We start from the raw sequence: 18,298 nt of genomic DNA on the forward strand, positions 1-18,298 counted from the left end.
GAGAAGAATTCAAGTTGGCTGCAGAAATTTGCATAAGTAAAAAGGAGCCAAGACAATGGGGAAAATGCCTTGAAGGCATTTTTTTCAGAGACCTTCTTGGCAGTGCCTTCCATCACAGGCCCTGAGGCCTAGAAGGAAAGAATGGTTTTGTGGGCTGGCCCAGGGCCCTACTGCCCTGAGCAGCCTCGGGACACTGCTCCATGCATCCCAGCCACTCCAGCTCCAGTCATGGTTAAAAGGGCCCCAGAGAAGTCTCAGACCACTGCTCCAGAGGATGTAAGCTATAAGAATTGATGACTTCCATACAGTGTTATGCCTGTAGGTTTGCAGAGGGCAAGAGCTGAGGCATGGGAGCCTCTGCCTAGATTTCAGAGGATGTATGGAAACACCTGGTCCGGGCAGAATTTTGCTATAGGAGCAAAGCCCTGATGGAGAACCTCTACTAGGGCAGTGCCGAGAAGAAATATGGGATTGGACTCCTTACACAGATGCCCCACTGGGGCACTGCCTAGTGGAGCTGTGAGAAGAGGGCCACTGTCCTCCAGACCCCAGAATGGCAGATCCACTGACAGCTTGTACCCTGCACCTGCAAAAGCTGCAGGCACTCAACACCAGCTGATGAAAGCAGTCTCAGGAATTGTGCCTTGCAGAGCCACAGAGGCAGAGCTGCCCAAGGCCTTAGGAGCCCACCCCTTGTGTCAGTGTCACCTGAATATGAGACATGGGGTCAAGGGAGATTATTTTGGACCTTTCAGATTTAATGACTGCCTTGCTGGGTTTCAGACTTGCATGGGGCCTGTAGCCCCTTTTTTTGATCAATTTATCCCTTTTGGAATGGATATATTTACCCAATGCCTGTATCTCTATTGTATCTTGGAAGTAATTAACTTGTTTTCTATTTTTACAGGCTCATAGGTGGAAGGGTCTTGCTTTGTCTCAGATAAGACTTTGAACTGTGGGCTTTTGAGTTAATGCTGAAATGAGTTAAGACTTGGGGGACTGTTGAGAAGAAATTATTGTATTTTAAAATGTGAGAAGGACATGAGATTTGGGAGGCCAGAGAAGGAATGATATGGTTTGGATTAGTGTCCCCACTCAAATCTCATGTCAAATTGTAATCCCAAGTGTTGGAGGAAGAACCTGGTGGGAGGCGATTGGATCATGGGTGTGGACTTCCCCCTTGCCATTCTTGCCATTCTCATAATAGCGAGTGAGTTCTCATGAGATCTGGCTGTTTAAAAGTATAAAGCACTTCTCCCTTCACTCTCTTCCTCCTGCTTCAGCCATGTAAGATGTACCTCCTTCCTCTTCACCTTCTGCCATAAGTGTAAGTTTCCTGAGTGCCCCCCCGATCCATGCTTCCTGTTCAGCCTGAGGAACCATGAGCCAATTAAACCTCATTTCTTTATGATTACCCAGTCTCAGGTAGGTCTTTATAGCAGTGTGAGAGTGGACTAATACAGTGATGCACTAGGATATCTGGTGGAAGAAATATCTAAGCAGCAAAGCATTCAGGTTGCTGTGTGGTTACTTTCAACTACACATAGTGGGATGCTAGAGAAAAGAAATGACTTAAATATGCAATTTATAATTCAAAGGAAAGCAGAACAAAAAGATTTGAAAATTCACAGCCTGACTATGTAAAGAATAAAAAGCATGTCAGAGAGACAATGCTAAGGGTATAGCCAAGTGATCATTTGTTAAAGAGATTAATATGAACAAAAAGAAGCCAAGTGCTATTCATCAAGACAATGAAAGATCCCACAATCATTCTGAACATTTTCTAGGCTGCCCCTCTCATCACAGTCTCAGCGCTCTAGAAGGGTTGAACAGTTTTGGGAGATGGGCCTGGGGCACCCTCCACCCTCCACAGGCTCACTGCCCAGGACAACCAAGGGACTCTGCTCCCCACTTCTCAGTGCAACACTCTTTGCCCAGCCCAGCTGTGGCTCAAGTGGCCCCAAGAGCAGCTCAACCCACTGCTCCACATGTTACAAATGGTAAGCCTTAGTAGTGTCCACATGGTGATAATTCTACAGGTGCACAGAATGGAAGAACTTTGAGGAAATGGCTTCTTCCTCCCATAAGATTTCAAAGGATTTCATAAAAAGCTTGGAACTCAGGCAGAAACTTGCCACAGAAGCAGAGGTGTCACAGAATCTCTACTAGGGCAATGTATAGTGGAGCCCTGGGGTCAGGGCTGCCAGTGAAAACATAGAACTTGTAGGGCCACCAGCATGGAACTCCAACCCATTAAAGCTGGGTGAACTGAGCCTAGCAAAGTCACGGGGGCAGGACTTCCTGAGGCCATGGGGGCCCAACCCCAGCCGCAGTGTATCCGGTAAGTAGGATATAGAGTCAAGGGTGATTATTCTCCAGCTTTAATGTTTAATGTTTAATGTTTTCTCTGTTGGGTTTTGGGCTTACCTGGGACCAGTTATCTCTTTCTTCTTGTCTATTTATCCCCTTTAGAATGGGAATGTCTGTCCTACACCTGTCCCACCATTGTATTTTCTAAGTAGATAACTTGTTTTGATTTCACAGGCTCACAGCTGAAAGGAATTAGCCTCAGGATGAATCATGCATTCAGTCTCATCCACATATGATTTATACAGGACTCTGGACTTTGAACTTTTGAATTGACGTTGGAATAAGTTAAGACTTCTGGGGCTGTTGGGATGGAATAAATGTATTTTGAATTGTGAGAAGGACATGAGTTTTGAGGGACCAGGAAGGAATTCTATGGTTTGAACATCCCTGCCAAAACTCATCTTGAAATTTAATTACCATTGCAACAGTGTTGAGAGGCAGGATCTTTAAGAGATGATTAGGTCATGCGGGTTTCACGCTCATAAATGGATTAATGCCATTATCATGGCAGCGAGCTAGTTATCATGGGAGTGGGCTTCTGATAAAAAGGATAAGTTCAACCCAATTTCCTCTGTGTCACGTTAACTTGCTTCTACTTTCCACCCATCTGCCATGGGATGGTCTTCATCAGATAGCAGAGCCAATGCTGGCACCACATCCTTGGACTTCCCAGCCTCCAGAACTGTGAGAAATGAATTTCCTTTCTTTATAAATCACCCATTCTGTGGTATTCTGCTACAGCAGCAAAAAACAGACTAAGACAGCATCTCTAGGTAAACTTTATTTCCAGAGATGCAGACATGCACCAATTCACTTATAGAATACTGTGCAAATATTGAGTTTAAAGATTAATGGAAATCCAGTATGAATTCAGGCAACAAGACTCATAATTACAAAAGAAGTTTCTCATACCAATTAATTGATATCAATTAAATATATTAAGGCTCTCTGGTAAAAATATTATCCTACAAGAGAATAGTCTTACTCCAAAACCCAGTATATTAAAAATATTTTAAAATTGTACAAATTGAAGAACATAACTTGGACTTAGAGACAAGAAAAACATTCTTAGGCATAATTAAAATTATTTATTTTATTGTTTGTAAATGCATGTAAAATTCTTAGAAGACTGAAACTACTGTGTCCACAGATACCTATGGGCATCATGGAACTAGGGCAGCTTTTGAACCAGGAGTGACCAAAACTTTGCTCTAGTCTCTGTAGTCCAGGTTAGGATCAAGCCCAGGCCATGTCAGGCATTCTCCAATGGATAAAAGAGGTATAGTAAATGACAATATAAAAAGAGGGGTGTTGACAAATGCACTCACATGTTCATTGCAGTACTATTGACAATAGCAGATATATGAAATTAACCTAGGTACCTATCAGTTGTGGATTAAATAAATAAAATGTGGTACATATACACCACAGAATACTATGCAGCCATAAAAGGAATAAAATTGTGCCCATGAACCCTCTGAATCTAAGAAGTTGAAAAATAAATAAATAAATAAAAATTAAAAAAATAAAAAATCATCTTGGCTATTCTAACTCCTTTGCCTTTCTCTCTCTCTCTCTCTCTCTCTGTCTCTCCCTGTATGTGTGTATGTATATATATGTATATGCATATAATCTTAGAATCAGTTTAACTACATCTATAAAACATTCTGTTGGAATTATGATTTATATGGCCTAAATTCTATAAGACATCAACTTATCAAAAAAAATGTATTCATCTGGGAAACAAACCATCTACATTCCAGGAATAAACTCTCCCTAGTCATAGTATATTATCCTCTTAATATAGTGATGACTTCAATCTTCAATGTTTCATTTATAAATGTTTTGCATGTATAGTCATAAATAAAGTTTACATAGAGTTTTTAAAAAGAGGGCTTTGATATTAAACAAGTGAGGCACATAATATGCAAAGCAAAGGGTAAATACAGAGAATAAGTGTGACAAGCAGGCAAGTCAAAACTGGGATGTACTTATTAGGCACCTAGCAAGTACTAGAAGCCATTAAAGGTTTGTAAAAATGACTAAACGTTGAGTCTTCCTTTAAATATTTTACAATTGAATGAGAACATAGATACACAGCTAAATTACTATCATGTAAGAAAACTAGATAACAAATAACGTACTACTGAAGTAAACAGAGGAAAAGAGACTCCTGACTGAGGGGATGGGGAAAATACCACTAGAATATTCCTTGTGAGTTGACCTTAAAGAAGGATGGGACTTCAGCATAAGAAGATGGCAGATCCGGGAAGGAAGGGCAGTCAAATCATAAGGAAGTAGCTGCAGTGAGGGAAGTGGAAAAGAGTTTGAAAGCCAGCAATTCAGTCCCAAAATTACACTGTCAGACATAGACCACCAACTATTCACTGCACCAACTTCCTTTCTGCCTTTAATTACATCAGAGCATCTTAATTCAAATCAGCCTCCTTAACGGGATCCCTAAAGAGAAAAGCCATTTACTTGGCTGATAAGCAGTTGAGCTCTGCCAAAAACTAAAAGGGGAAGTGTGATCAAATCCTTAGGGATGGCCAAAGAAAGATTTAGTACTATGAATGTGAGAGAAAGCCCAAAGCAAACTCTAGGTACAAATAATTTGTGTCCTATAGAGTGGGCACTGAATACAGAAAAATTCCAGACAAGTAGAATTTGCTCCAAGTCATGTAAATATATATTCTTAAGAGGGTATCTTAAGGAAACTACCCCAGACAAGAGGTCAGAGATTTTTCTGTGTAAAAATGTATGTGTGGGCTGGGTGTGGTGTCTCACACCGGTAATCCCAGCACTTTGGGAGGCCAAGGCAGGTCGAATCAGTTAAGGTCAGGAGTTCGAGACCAGCCTGGCCAACATGGCAAAACCTGTCTCTACCAAAAACACAAAAATTAGCCAGGCATGGTGGCAGGCACCTGTAATCCCACCTACTCAAGAGGCTGAGGCAGGAGAATCGCTTGAACCCGGCGGGCAGAGGTTGCAGTGAACAGAGATAGCGCCACTTCACTCCAGCCTGGGTGACAGAGCGAGACTCTGTCTCAAAAAAAAAAAAAAAAAAGTATATGTGGAGCCAGATACATTTTTTAACAAATGAAAAAAGGTAGAGAGATTTTTGGAAAAGTGCAGATTGAGTAGAACATACCCCTCCATGCATCATCTCTTTTTTTTAATACTTCATTAAAGGAAAGGAAATATTATCACCCACCCCATTTCTATGTTGCTTTCTTGATCTACAGACTTTTCATTCTCTGTTGGAGGGATCCCCATCCCCTCAGTCAGGAGTCTCTCTTCCTCTGCATACTTCAGTAGTACATTCTTTATTATCCAGTTTTCTTACATGATAGTAATTTAGCTGTGTATCTATGTATCTGAGACCAGGACATTCAGTAGGCGCTTCCCATGTACACTCTTTGCTGAAATGTCACCAGACATTGAAAATTCTACTGAGATTTCCCTCAGTGGAACAGGGGTAATTAAGGCCAAATCTACCACCCTGTGAAATGTATTACTACAGCTATCATAGGAAACTCCTGATGAGGTAGAGTAACACTGGTTACAATGAGCTGCTTGGGATCTGTGGGGTCACTGCATGAGGTGGAGAAAAAAGAGACCTCAAGCAAGGATCTTGTACTTCCAAAAACCAAGAACCACATTTTAATTCTTTTAGAGTAAATGCAAACAAACCATACATTTTATATTGATAACTGCCATCCTATTAAAGCCTAAAAAGCAAACTGCTCGCTAAGTTAATATGGCCATATATTAACTGTTACCTTTTCCTCGGGGCATTAATAATGCTTATCCTTTAGTACACTTATATGTGTAATAATGTTTGTATGTTTAGTATTGTTATAGCCCATGGGTCAAATTTGTTCTATAGACATTGATTTATTTTACAGACTCCATTATGAAATTGAATTAGGTGCCAGTATTTTAAACAAGCGGGATACTTCCTGTGATGCACAGGCAGAGTGAGTGATTATAGCAGGGAGACTCTCAGAAGGCATGGTGCAAGGAGTGAGGGCAGAGAGAATGCAGTAGGCATACCATCAGCAAGTGGGAACTCAGCTACTGTGCTGAGCAGGCAGAGATTCTTGGTCAGCAGGCCTCCAGAGGGGAGAGAAGGGGAAAGTGTAGGTGGGTATGAATCAGCCTACAGCTAGAGAGCTAGAGAGCAGGGGACCCTGGACTGGTGCAGCACAGGAGACAAAGAGATGGCCCACATGGTCAGGAGGCTGGTTACATAAGGGAGACTGCACAAATATACATATATTGAAGATAATGAAAGCAGGTTTCTCACTCTCAAAGAGGGAAGTACAAATCTAGAAAGGGGGAAGGCCCAGCCAGGCGTGGTGGCTCACGCCTGTAATCCAGCATTTTGGGAGGCCGAGACAGGCAGATCACAAGGTTAGGAGTTCGAGACCAGCCTGGCCAACATAGTGAAACCCCCATCTTTACTAAAAATACAAAAATTAGCCAGGCGTAGTGGTGGGCGCCTGTAATCCCAGCTACTCGGGAGGCTGAGGCAGGAGAATCACTTGAAACCAGAAGGCAGAGGTTGCAGTGAGTGGCGATCGCACCTCTGCACTCCAGCCTGGGCAACAAGAGTGAAACTCTGTCTAAAAAAAGAAGAAAAGAGGGTGGGGGAGAGCCCAAATAAAGCAGGAGACACTGAACTGCAGTTGGAAGGGTCACGGTTTCAGATAGATAGATAATATAGATGTCTGTGTGTATAAATACTTGTATATACACGTGTGTTGTGTGTGTGTATACACACATATATATCCTGTCCACTTAGAAGGCCTAGAAGTATGATACCCTAGAAACAAAGAATACACCTAGAACCCAGATCTTGGTTTCTAAATCCCAGTCTCCACCAAAAGAAACCAGGATTTCTTGGAAAAATAGCTGATTCCAAGCTATTTTGGCAAGGGAAAGCACAAAAAGATCCTGAAACATCTTGTACCAAAAAGGTAAAAATGTTGTCAGAGAATGATGCAGGTCTGTCAAAAGGACAAAGGAGTCAACTCCTAGGAGCTTCCACTGGCTAAATTTGGAGGAACTGCACTCCAAAATGATGAATAGTAATGTATTATAACCCAATGAATAACATAGGAATCCAGAAGTACATGCTGATATAATTAATTAATTAAGAAAGAAAAATTTTTACCAGGAGTGAGGGCAGAGATAACAACATTTTGTGAAACGATTGTACAATGTCACAATACTCAAAAATTTTACCATTGAGTAGAATGCTAATTAATAAGTTTAGAAGGAATTCAAAATAATTCACCATGTAGCAAGCATCAGAGTAACAGCTGATTTAAAGAAGTAGCACTAGTGGATAAAACTAGTAGGTGACAGTTTGATGAGAAACAGGACATGTACAGTCTCAAACTATATCCCCACAAAATATTTATTAATATTACTTATTAAATATTTATTAATTTTAAGAGAGAAAATATTTATGTATTAACTCTATACTAGAGATACCTGGCAGATATCATCTTATCTTACTAGAGATACCTGCATATCATCTGTTGAGCTCTGCCATTACAAAGTGATAAAAGTTAGCATCACTAGCACTGGCACAAATTAACATGATGTGTGTTCTGACAGCATACACTGGGCATCACTTTCTTCTGTAGTAATCTTCCCAGAAGCTAATTATTAACAGGAAGCTAATTATGAGAAAAGTATCGGGCAAATCCAGAGTGAGGGACACTCTACAAATAAACACTGGGCAGTACTCCTCAAACGTGTCAAGATCATGAAAGGCAAGAAAACACTGAAACGCTCTTCCAACAGAGTTAGTTTAAAGAAACTAATGAAACCTGACAATTAGGGGCAACATGTGACCCTGGATTGGATACAGGCCCTTTAAAAAACACAATTAGGGCATATGTTGCAAACATTTTCTCTGGGCCTCTAACTTGTCTCTTCATCCCCTTCACAGAGTCTTCTGCACAGCAAAAGTTTTGTCATAGGCAAAATTTGGGGATCTGCAAATTAGATGGTAATACGGGATCAAAGGTAATTCACTGACTTTGACAGAAGGAACTACTGCAGTGTAGGATAGTGTCGTTTTTGGATACCGATGGATGGATGGATGGATGGATAGATGGTTGGAGGCATAGAGGCATGGAAGCATCCATATATAGATAGAATGATACAGTAATTGGGAAGTCTAGGTGAATGGTACACAGCAGTTCTGTATACTATTATTATAGCTTTTTGTAAGGTTAAAATTACTTCTAAATTTAAAATATACAAAATAAAATTGGGAAATTTTATTACAATATGAATTTAATCTTTTCTTGAAAATCTGATGTGGCAATATGGGGCCCACATCCCCCTCAGATTCATGTGCACTGGAGTTGACAGCTGCTTCTTTAGGTCCCATGAATCCTATAATTCAGCACAGTCCTCACCACTCCTTACTGTTTTATACCTTGCCTACTCAGCTTGTTTATGTTCCCTGACACATCTTGGCAAGAATGTGAGTCTGTGGCTTCTGCCTTCAAGTGTGTTTGTTCTGACAGAGGCAGTGAGGCAGTATGCTTTTTCTAGGTAAGCCTATGAAAGGGGATATATTTTAAATGAAGTTTCAATGATGTAATTATGGAATCATTTGCAGTTGTGTGTGTGTATATATATATAGTTGTGTTCATTGTGTGTATATATATACACAATCTTATATATCATCTATTATATATAATATATAGTTGTGTATATATGTAGTTGTGTGTGTGTGTGTGTGTGTATATATCTATATATATAGAGAGAGAGAGAGAGCCTTTGCATCCTGTACTCAGTCTTCCTTGACAGCGACATTTTACAAAATTACTGTACAATGTCACAACATAGATGCAACCTACCCATCTTATTCAGCTTCTCCCAGTTTTACCTGTACTCATTTGTGCATGTGTGTGTGTGTGTGTGTGTGTTTAGTTTTATGCGATTTTACCACATGTGTAGGTTCATGTATCCATCACCACAGTCAGGATACAGAACTTTCCAGTCAGGACAAGAATCCTTTGTATTGACTTTTTATAACCACATCGACCCCAAACCCCCATCACTCACTCTTGGCAACCACCAAACTTTACTCCATTTCTGCAATTCTGTCATGCCGAAAGAGTTACATAAGTGGAATCCCACAGTATAAAACCTTTTAGAATTGGATTTTTTCACTCAGAATAATTCCCTGGAGATTCAAGCAGGCTTTGGTGTGTGGCCGTAGTTATTTTCTTTTCATTGCTTACTAGTATTCCATAGTATGGAGATACTACAGTTTGTTTAACTATTCACCCCCTGAAGGACATCTGGGGTGTTGCCAATTTGGAGCTACTATAAATAAAGCTGCTAAGGGCATTTGTGAACAATTTTTTTGTGAGAACATACATTTTCATTTCTATGGGATAAATGCATAAGAGTGCAGTTTCTGGGTTGTATGGTATACATGTCTAATTTTTTAAGAAATAGCCAAACTGTTTCCCACAGTGGCTATGAATCATTTCACACAATGTATGAGTGATTCAGTTTCTCCAAATCCTTGCCAGCATTTAGCATTGTCACTAGTTTTTATTTTAGCCATCCTGAGAGATGGATGGTGATTTCTTGTGTGGTTTTAATTTGCATTTCTCCGATGGCTAAATAGGTGTTAAAAATCTTTTCATATTCTTCTTTGCCATCCACATATCTACTGCAATAAAATATCTATTCATGGTTTCTTTTCTTTTTTTTTTTTCTGAGATAGAGTCTCACTCCGTCACCCAGGCTGGACTGCATCATCTCGGCTCACTGCAACCTCCGCCTCCAGGGTTCAAGCAATTCTCTCACCTCAGCCTCACAAGTAGCTGGGACTGCAAGCACCCACTACCATGCCCGGCTTTTATTTTTTTTTTTTTTCAGTAGAGACGGAGTTTTGCCATGTTAACCAGGTTGGTTTCGAACTCCTGACCTCAAGTGATCCACCTACTTCGGCCTCCCAAAGTTCTAGGATTACAGGCGTGAGCCACTGCAGCCGGCCTTTATTCATGGATTTTGCCCATTTTCTAATGGAACTGTTTAACTTATTTTTACTATGGAGTTTTAAGTTTCTTTTACGTATTCTGGATACTAGTCCTTTCTTGGATATGTAGTATGCAAATATTTTCTCCCAGTCCATAGCTTGTCTTTTCATTCTCTTAACAGCTCTTTTGCAAAGGAAGTTTTTAATTTGGATGAGGTCCAATTTATCACATTTTCCTCTTTTGTATTGTGCTTTTGGTAGCAAATCTAAGAACTCTTTACCTAACCCTAGATCCCAAAGATTTTCTCCTATTTTTTCCCAAAAGTTTTAAAGCTTTATGTTTTACATTTAAGTTCTTGATATATTTTCAGTTAATTTTGTATAAGGGTTAGTTTTAGGTCAAAGTTCAGTTTTTTGGCCTATGGATGCCCAGTTACTATGGCACCGTTTGTTGAAAGGTTATCTTTCTTCCACTGAATTGCTTTTAAACCTTTGTCAAAAACCAGTTGAGCATATTTGTGTGGGTCTATTTCTTGGTTACCTATTCTGTTCTATTAATCTACATGTCTATCTCTCTGCCAATACAATGTCTTGATTATTTCGCCTATGTGGTAGGCCTTAATATTGAATAGAATTTTTCCTCCTACTTCGTCTTTGTCATTGTTTTAATTATGATAGGGTCTGTGCATTTCCACGTAAATTTTAGAATAAGTTTATCTATGGTCATAAAAAACATGCTGTAGAAATTGCAGGAAATTGCATTAAACCTATTGGTTAATTTGGTGACAACTAACATGTTTACTGTGTTGAGGCTTCAAATCCATGAATACAGTACATCTTTCCAAGTATTTAGTTCTTTTTGATTTCAGTATTTTATAATTTTAAGCATATAGATCCTGTATGTGTTTTGTTAAGTTTACACATATATATTTCTTTTTCTTTGGAGTGATTATAAAAGTTGTGTTTTTAATTTTTATTTCCACATGTTCATTTTGAGTATATAGAAATGTGATTGATATTTATGTGTTGATCTTATATCTTGTGACCTCACTGAACTCATTTATCTGTTAGAGTAGTATTTTCGTTGACGTCTTGGGATTTTCTATGTACATAATTATGTCATCTGCAGACAAAATGAGTGTAATTTCTTTATGAGCTATACGCCTTTTGTTTCCTTTCATTTTCCTTATTGTACTGGCTAGGACTTCCACTTCTACATTGCATAGCATTAGCGAGAATGGACATCCTTGCCTTGTTTTCAATCTTTGGAGAAAAGCATTCAGTCTGTTACCATTAATTATGATATTAACTGTACGTTAGGTTTCTTTGTAGATGTTCTTTACCAAAATGAGGTAATTCTCTTCTATTCGTAACTTGCTGGGCATTTTTATTGTGGAGTGGGTGCTGAATTTTGTCACAAATTTTTTCTACATCAATTTATATGATCATATGATTTTTTTCCTTACCTTGTTTATATGGTAAATTACATTGATTGATTTTGGAATGTTAAACCAGCCTCGCATAACCTGAATAAATCCTATTTGGTCAAGGTGTATAATTCTTTTTACACATTGTTAGATTTCATTTGCTGATATTTGAAGGATTCTTACATGTAACTTCATGAGACATATTGGTCTGCAGTTTTCTTTTTTTCATACTATTGTTGTCTGGTTTTGGTATCAAGGTAATATAGCCCACATAAAATCAATTGAGAGGTGCTCCCTCCTCTTCTATTTTCTGAAAAAGATTATGTAAAATTGATATTAACTCTTTAAATGTTAGAATTATCCAGTGAAACTATCAGAGGGTGTGGAGTTTTTTTTCAGATTTTAAATCACAAATCCACTTTCTTTAATAATTATTAAACTATTCAAATTGTCTATTTCACCTTGATTAAGTTTTAGTGGTTTGTGATTGTAAAGGAATTGATCCCCTGTGGTTGTCAAATCTGTAAGTATAAAGTTGCTCGTATTATTCCCTTATTATCCTTTAGATGGCTACAGAGGCTATAGTAATATCCTTTGTTTCATTTCTGATGTGGGTGATTTGTGTCTTTTTTCTTGTTGTCAGTCCTGCTAGAGGTTTATTAATTTTATTGATGTTTTTCCAAAGAATCAGCCTTTTGTTTCATTTTTTTCTCTATTGTTTTCCATTTTCAGTTTCATTGATTTCTGTTCTTTTTTTATTTCCTTCCTTCTGCTTGCTTTGGGTTTATTTTCTTCTCTTTCAAGTTTCTTGAGGTAGGAAATTAGATTATTGATTTGAGACCTTTCCTTGTTTCTAATGCAAGCATTTAATGCTATAAATTTCCCTTCCAGCATTGCCTCGGCTGCTTCTGGACAAGACACTTTCATTTCCAAGGCCTTGTATTCGCTGAACCTGGTTTTCCAGATAATCAATTTTTTTCCCAGGACCCTAAGTCCAGAGTTCTAATGCCTTCTATAATTTCCCCTATTACACCAGACTATCTTAAAAGAGCTTCATGAAACTCCTTCTCATTAAGGTGTGAGCAGGGACTTTCATTTCTTAACAGGGCATCCAGCCTCCCGGCTCTACAACCTTGGAAGAAGCGAGTTCCATCACTACACTCAAAAATCATGCCTGTTAAATATCAGATCATCTTAGTTGATTTGATCTATGCAGATCACAGATAATCCAGAACATGACCACCAAATCTTTATCCATATTTATAACAGACGCTAAAAATAGACATCAAACATAGGATTAGAAGTTTCAAGGACAAACCAGAGGAAGCACTTGTAAAAACTTGCATGAGTAGATACAATGTATTAGTCCTCAATGTGTTGTCCCTGGATCAGCATCACTGGCATCACTTGGGAACTTGTCAGAAATGCAGATTCTCAGGCCTCACCTCAGACATCACCTGCATTGAAGTCACCTAGAAGGCATTGGTACAGCACAGGCTGCTGGGTGCGACCTGCTGTACCATCACCTTCCAGGTAACTTCAAGGCAGCTAATGTTTGAAAAACACTGCTCTGGAGGGCACAAAACTTGCCAGCTTAGGTTCTTATTCAGAATCCAGAAGGTCTAGTAACCTGACAGGATGCTGTGTAGGGCAACTGAGGCTCTCCATACTGCCATTTAGAATTGGATCATTATTTAAAACAGATCTGATGGGATCCCATTTAATCAAGGCAGTGGCTATCTCACAAGAAGGTCAAGATTAATATTTAATGAAAGGTAGATACATTAATATATTCACATCATGGTTATCTGTGGCAAAAACAAATGTTCTAAGGTATATGCTAGGCCTATCTGCTCAAGCAAATTGCAAAAAGCTTCTGAAGGTAAGTATAATTTATCGTAAATTAAAATTTTATCCACACATTAACATATATCCTGTGGCAGTATATTTTTATTTTACACTCTTTCTTAAAACTTCTAAAATTTTTCTCTTTAGTTATTTATATGTACATATACTAGGTTCTTAAAAATGTCACGAAACTGCTTGCAAAAATACATACCATATACAACATCTCTTCCATCCCAGAAATAAAAATGTACTCCAGGAATGCACTCAAAGCGATAATTTCTGCCACTAGTTCAGCTTCAAGTTTAGCAAGTATTTGTTAAGTTTACTTGCAAAGCACTAGCTCCCATGGAAATAAAAACATAAAAGCAGCAAAACAGGATCGCTGTGTCCAGGAGGTGTGAGTTCAGTCTAAGGAGAGGACGTGGCCCAGCTTTAAACATCTGCTAGAGCATCCAACTCATGGGAGGCTGGTCTGAATTCTCACCACTGGAGAGGATTTCAGGGTCCCAGGGTCTCTTCTCTTTTTGGTTCATATTACACAAAAGTTAGCCTATCACTCAGTCGTGGCCATGGAGGAGCTGCACAACACTGCTATGGTATTTCAATGAGGGAATGGAAGCCTATGGAGATGCTAGAAGGAGAACCAAGGCTCTCTCTCCTTTATTTGAACTATTGTTCTTAGATGGGACCTGGATGAGGGTGCTCCCACCTGCACTCACTAAAATGTGTCCAAATAGTTGGTTATCTGGGCTCAACCAGCCCTCAAGGTATCTTCTTTTAATTAGCACACTTGCCACAGGTGCAGCATCTTACTGGGCGAGTTTATTAGCAGGAAGGAGGGAGAGAAACCAAGGACCTTCTTTCCACAGTGGGACCTTTTTTTCTGCTCATTAACAGATCTGTCAGCAGAAAACTGGTAGAACTGAAAGCAGGTGATGTTCACACCAGTCAGTTTTGCTACTTGTTAACAGCTTTGATAAGAGACCAAAAATAGAACGGGGAAGAAAGGCCCTCTGAGGAGGAAATGAAATCAGATTTTGTTCTTCCTGCTGGATTTCTAAAATCCTTGCTCTCTTTAGCATGCATTGTCATGGAAAATTCCAAGTTCTTTGTAGAAGAGTTCATTCTATTCCCTGATGTACTACTCCTAATTCCTTCCTTCCTTCCTTCCTTCTTTCTTTCCTTCCTTCTTTCCTTCTTTCTCTCTTTCGAAATGAGGTCTCGCTGTGTTGCCCAGACTGCAGTGCAGTGGCTATTTACAGGCACGATCCCAGCACTGATCAGCATAGGAGTTTTGACCTGCTCCATTTTCAACCTGGGCAGGTTCACCCCTACTTAGGCAACCTCGTGGTTCCCCGCTACTGGGAGGTCACCATATTGATGCTGAAATTAGTGCAGGAACCCAATCAGCATAGCACATGACAGCCCAGGACTCCTGGGCTCAAGTGATCCTCCAGCGTCACCCTACCCTGCTGAGTAGCTGGAACTACAGGCACACACCATGGCACCAGGCTCTCCTTGTTTTAATTAAGTAGTTTATGAAACATGAACCACAAAAGCTACAGCAATTGGGAGTCCAATGGACAAAAGAAAGTATGTACAGACCCTTTATCGATGCTCTCAGTCTCACACAAACCATGTTGAAGGAAAAGAAGTTTGAGATCAAAAGGAAAACTTAGGGTTGGAATAAAATAAAGAAAAGCCCCAAGCCAGAGTTCAAACACAGACCTTTCTGCCACTTTTGTTTCCAACATGAACAAGCAAGGAATATATCAATAACTATAAGGATCTTATGATTTTATAAAAGGAATCTAAAAGCAAGACAATTGAGCCCCCATAAATGTTTGAATAATTCTAGAACATCCTAGAATGGTCTACTTCTTTATTAAGCACTACTTGAGTGTGGTCAGGGGACTATAATACAATGCACAAATCCAAATATGGTTTCATTTTATACTATCAATAGTATCTTTTGGGATATAAAATATATATACTCATAGAAAAAATATGGAATCTAGGTTTCCTAGATTAGATAATGCCTTTAGAGTATGTAGCCTTTAGACAATGCTTTGTCTCTTCAGAGTACTGATTCACCATCACATTAATACTAAGAATAATAGACCTTGCAGATGTAACCATAATCTTGGCAGATCCTTCCTTCTAGGTTAATGTTTCTACATAAGTACCACTCCTTTTTCAGCATACCCAACACATGCAAATTGATCACCAATACATATTGGGGGGTAAGAGGATTCTTCTCTCCGTAGAGCATTAATAAAATCAGTCTTCAGCTACACTTCTCAACCTTTAATATGTTTCAAAAGAAATTTAATAAATCCCTCCCCTTCTCTTCCTTCTATCCTCCTTCCCTTTCTCCTTGTCTCTCCTAATATACAAACAGGGGTAAAGCACTCTCCTTCCTCACTCCACTATAATGATTATAAACTTTCTTTTTCTGATTAAAAAAGATCAAAATGAGGATAGGAAAATGCTAGATATTTTAGATGCAAAAATATTTTCAAAGTGAACCAAATGGGGTCAAGAGACTCCCTGAGAAATAACATTCCCTACATTAACAGTCTATTTGCCTTACTCTTATGAAATAGAATTACTTGTTCAAATTTCCCCAAGTTTTGAAGTTTCACACATGTTTTAAAATCTGCTAATATTTCTTGGGAGAACTAAGGTGGTAGTTTTCACGGGTGTTAATATACTATGCCCCATAACATTTGAAGATGAGTATTGTATATAGTGACCAAAATAGATAGCAGGACAGCAGTTTAAAGTCACCCCATGCTGCTGCTGCTAGTGGCACAAATCATTCTGCCAATGTAGTTGATGATTTAATCAAATTGCACTTTTCTCTAGTACCTTCAACAAAAAACAATCCTCACCTGGGGCAGTCAAGAAAGCTGGAAAAAAAAAAAAACAATGAAAATTCACTGTAATCGGAAAATGCAAAGTGCTTCCTGGCATGACTGCATTACTAAACCTGATGCTTCCAAAGTTAACCTTCTAGGGTGCTAACAACATTAAAGTGCCATAAAAGTGATAGAGAAAAACTCCAAGAGCAAAGAATTAATTAGCTCCATGGGGACATGCCAGACAGGAAAACAAGGTTTCAAAGGGTACAGTGTGAATCCTTAGGTAGGGAAAACTGTAAACATGAATCACTTCTTCAATCTAAATCCAATATTTTAGAGCAGACATTTGGGATTGCCTGCAAAGTCACAGGGCACTGATGGACAAGTTTGTGTATGGGAAGTTCCTGCAATCCAAGACAATGATCTATTTGAGAGCTACCCATATGCAGGAGATGTGTGAAAAATCACCAGATGAGAACAGAAGTTGATGTGAAGACCCTCTTTTCCTAGAGGAGACTAGGAGACTACTTATTCTGTGGGCCCAAGTCCAACATTTCTCTAGGAATTCTCTTTTCTACCTTTATTAAGCCAAAGCTCTCTGTAATATTTGTTCATTTGGCCACGATCAATTTTTCTCTCCGTTACTGTTTTGTTCTCTAGCTCCCCTCTCCCTTTTCTCATGTTCAGATAGAACACGTTTGCTATCCCATTCATGGTAAACTGACTACCTATCGCACATGCCAACACTTAGTCTTGGGATGAAACTGGAGACATTCAGGAATGCGTTTTGGCAAAACTGATCTACCTGGCTCCATACCTGCTGAAATGTATAACCCCTCTTGGTAATGAAAAGAAATAGAATGTCTTGGTGAGAGAAAGAGCAGGAACCCTGATACACAAATGGAAAAAAGAAACCTCCAAGGTCAGGAGCAAAGGGGGCGAAATAAAACCTGTGATGATTTCCCATTATTGGTGTCATCTCTGAGGCTATAATTCCCTCTGTGGACACTGGTAACTCCATTGACATCAGGAAAAGAAATCCATGTCCTTATATTGTTCCCCACATAATCTGACTTTATAATGCAAACCCCATTTCCCAAGCCCTTCTCAGCCTGCCTTCTTCCTACCCCACCTCTAAGATGATCTCTAGATTTGAGGCTTCTAACCTCAGACGGCCCCACTCCTATCTTCCCCTCCCCAGCCCTTACGTGTGTTACCTAAAGAGAGATATTCTAGCCAATTATCCAAGCCTTAGAGATCAAGACATAGTTTAAAAATAGTTTCTATATCCACGTGTCTGTTAAACACATACACTAAAGGAACAAACATCACAATCTGTTTCTCAACCTCTTTTTCATTGTCATCTCCCCAAGGAGTCTTTTAAGACTTTTTTTTTCTGAATTACACCCCCTGTAAAATTTTAATACCGTAAGTATACTATATGTCTGCTTATCTAAGATATGTTTATCTATGCTTTATACACTAAAAAGGTTTTCTTCACCCACCAAGAACCAATTTTCAGCCCCTTAGGGAAGATATTAGTATAATCCCTGTTGCGAATGCATGCTCTTGAAGCATGCAACAATTAAGGTCATTTTACCAGAAGTGTTAAACTACTGCTTTTCTAATGTTCAATGAAATATAAATCTTCAGAAACACCAGCATTCCTATAGATCCGTCATCTGTATTACAGTGGTCGGAGACCCGGCCTGGTAGCTCACACCTGTAATCCCAACACTTTGGGAGGCCTAGGTGGGTGGATCGCT

At 39.2% G+C, this 18,298-nt stretch overlaps 1 protein-coding gene across 2 annotated transcripts in view; it reads right to left on the reverse strand.

Moving 5' to 3' along the window:
• The window catches only part of LOC100995139 (amphiphysin), a 246,390-nt gene that overhangs the window by 131,058 nt on the left and 97,034 nt on the right, over positions 1-18,298 (reverse strand). The window lies entirely within an intron of this gene.

This window comes from Pan paniscus, chromosome 6 (assembly GCF_029289425.2).
Source record: "Pan paniscus chromosome 6, NHGRI_mPanPan1-v2.0_pri, whole genome shotgun sequence".
In the NCBI taxonomy this organism is placed as follows: Eukaryota; Metazoa; Chordata; class Mammalia; order Primates; family Hominidae; genus Pan; species Pan paniscus.